Source organism: Chrysochloris asiatica, unplaced genomic scaffold (assembly GCF_000296735.1).
Source record: "Chrysochloris asiatica unplaced genomic scaffold, ChrAsi1.0 scaffold00020, whole genome shotgun sequence".
Classification (NCBI taxonomy): domain Eukaryota; kingdom Metazoa; phylum Chordata; class Mammalia; order Afrosoricida; family Chrysochloridae; genus Chrysochloris; species Chrysochloris asiatica.
In genome coordinates, this window is record NW_006408538.1 from 11,069,940 (window position 1) to 11,073,291 (window position 3,352).

A 3,352-nucleotide genomic window follows, 5' to 3' on the forward strand; every position below is an offset into this window, starting at 1 on the left:
GGAACAGCTGGTAGTTTTGAACTGCTAACCGTGAGATTCACAGCCCGACTCGTAACCACTATGCTACCAGAGCTCCTTAATAAATGTGGACTAAGTAGGTACAAAGACTACCACCTGACCTAATATAAACTGATCTCAGGGAAATGAAGACATGATTCACTCAACTAAAAGATGCTAATAAAGGCTCTGGACAAAGAAGTTCCATGGGCTTCCTGGTTGGTGAAAGACATCCATGCACTTGGGAGAGTAGCACACCCTTTGGGACATATAAGCTGTGTCAGAGCTATGCATCTCTTCATTTATATCCTTTGTTGTTATGTTGTTGGTAAGTGCCTTTAAGTTGGTTCTGATCCTGTACAGCGTTTCCAAGGAGCAACTGGTGAGTTTGAACCACCAACTTTGCAATTCAACTGACCTATTGGTCCAGTGCTTATCCGCACCACAAGAGGACTCCTGTTGCACTATAATACATCTCTAATGTGTAAGTTGGAGTCCTGGTGTGGCGCTGTGGGTTAATGTACCAGACTGCAAAGCCGTTTGAACTGGAAGGTCGGCAGTTCAAGCTCACCAGTCGCTCCTTAAAAACCCTATACAGGGTCGCTATGGGTCGGGACCGACTCAATGGCACTTAACAACAATAACGCATAAGTAGCGTAGTGGTTATGAATTGGGCTGCGAACCTCAAGGTCAGCAGTTTGAAACTACCAGCCATTCCGCAGGAGAAAGATGAGGCTTTCTGCTCCCTTAAAGATTCACAGCCTCAGAAACCCTGTGACAGGGTTGCTATGAATCAGAACCGACTCCACGGCACGTAACCACATCCACCACCACCAATGTGTAAGTAGAGCATTTTCTGTGAGTTAAGTCATTCCAGTGAATTATCCATCCCAACAGAGTAGTGGGAACCAGCAGCTCAGAAGTGAGGAAGGCTGGGAACCCCTGAGCTTACCATGGGTATCCTGAGGGGATAGAAGGAGCCCCTGAATTTGTAGCCAGAGGATTAAAAGTGAGGTTGTCATGCAGACTCCAAAACTTGTAGCTGGCATCTGAAGTGTTAAACTTGACCTAGATCCAGGAAGAATCAGAGAGAAGTGCTGGATGGGCAGCTGGTCTCAGAACTGAACTCGTTATATCCTCATTCATAGTTCAGGAGCCTTGGCAGTGTCGTGGTTATGCACTGGACTGCTAACTAAAGGTCAGTGTTCCAATCTACCAGCCATTCTGAATTAAATCAACTCGACGACACATAACAACCATTCGTAGTAAAAGTGCCTGTGTTATATTAGATTTGAAACGTTATTTTTATAATTATAACCAGTAGGCAAGGATACCAGGGCTCCGTGTTTATTCTGTGTATCAATACCACTTAAAGACATTTTATTCCCTTTATATATTATACCAGAGAGTCCTAGTGTGGTACTATAGGATAAACACTAGACAGCAAGGTTGGTTTGAGCTGCAAGGTCAGCCGTTCAGACTCCCAGCCATTCCTTAGAAACCCTATACAGAGTTGCTATGAGTCGGAACCAACTCGACGACACTTAACAACAAGAAATATTATGCCCAAGTCCTGGGGTGATGCCTCTGGATAAGCACTGGATTGCAAGGTTGGTTTGCACCACGAGGTGGGCCATTCAAACTCACCAGCCATTCCTCAGACACCCTATACAGAGTTACTATGAGTTGGAACCGACTCAACAGCACTTTACAACAACAACAACAATATTATACCAGAACCTATGAGATTCCATTTTCTATAAACCCAGCATAAAGATCACCTTCATATTATTTTTTAAACCAAACAACAAAATTGTTGTTGTTAAGTGCTGTCTAGTCAATTCCAATTCATAGCAACCCTCTTAGGATTTCTAAGGAGTGGCTGGTGGGTTCGAATTGCTAACCTTGTGAGCGGTTCAGAGCTTGCCCTACCATGCCACACCAGAACTCTAAGAACTAAATTAGTCTAATTGAAATCCAAGAACAAGATCATGTAAAATGTGAGACCTTAGAGAAGTTTTCATTGAATCACCCAGAACAAAAATAATCTTCAACTGTAAAGTCAGTTAGCAACTCGGGCAGAAGTAGCATGCACTGCATATACACTTGGAAGTGACAATGGTTTTTGTTGTTGTAAGTCCAGTGGACCTAAGGATTCATTCCACTTCACTGTATTAGAAGACAGCTCAAATGTACATGAAGTCTCCGAAGGTCTGGTATTTTGAAACAACCCGAGAATAGTAAAAGAAGTGGAACTCTTGTAAACCTCAATTTGAAGCCAAAATCATTCCCATTTCTTCTTTGTTCTCTGTCTAGCTAGAAATACATAAGGGCCTGCTTGTCAGACTACAGAAAACAAGACTAAAGTCCTTAAAAATAGTATATTCATTTTTCCATAAATCAATAAATACACTTGTAAAAATGCACAGTGGGAAACTGTTTTTGAGAAGTTCAGCTTCTTCTCCGTCCTCCGGGTTTTACTTTCTTTCATTCCCTTAAACAGAGTTTTAAAAGTCCTGTGCCAGAATCTTTCAATTGAACCATCCAAATTCACTATGTTTAACACTATGTTTTCAAGTTTCTCCAGGAGTACAATGGCCCCATAAGATAAGCACTGAAGTGTGAATCACAAGTTGGTGAATTGAACCCACCAGCAGTTCTGCAGGAGAAAGATGAGGCTTTCTGATCCTGCAAAGATTTACAGCCTCGGAAACACTATACGGGGTCACTATGAGTTGGAATTGAACCCATGGCACTTAAGAAAACCAACAACCAAGAGCTCTGGCTAGATGCCTCTCAACCCTATTGAACTGCTTCTCATCTCTCCATAGAAAATCAAGGACAGCTGAGACTTTTCTCCTTTGCCTTTAAAATTTGACTCTTGTATTCTCTTGCCCCTACTTTCTGATCGTTCTTTATCAGCATCTTTTGCTGGCTCCTCTTCTATGACAGCTTTGATCCTGTCATTCTATTCTCTGCTCATCAACTACTCAAATTTCAACTCTACTATATACGTTGTTGTTGTTGTTGTTGTTTTTAGGTGCTGTAGAGTCAGTACCGACCCAAAGCAACCTTTATGCACAGCAGAATGAAACACTGCCCGATCCTGGGCCAACCTCACTGCTGTTGTCACGCTTGAGTCCACTGATGCTGCCATTTGGCCAATCCATCTTGTTGGGGGTCTTCCTCTTTTTCTCTGACCCATAACTTCTAGTAAGTAGCGCTGGTAGCATAGTGGTTACGAATCGGGCTGCAAACCTTAAGGTCAGCAGTTTGAAACTACCAGCTGTTCCACAGGAGAAAGATGAGGCTTTCTGCTCCTGTAAAGATTTATAGCCTCGGAAACCCTGTGCAA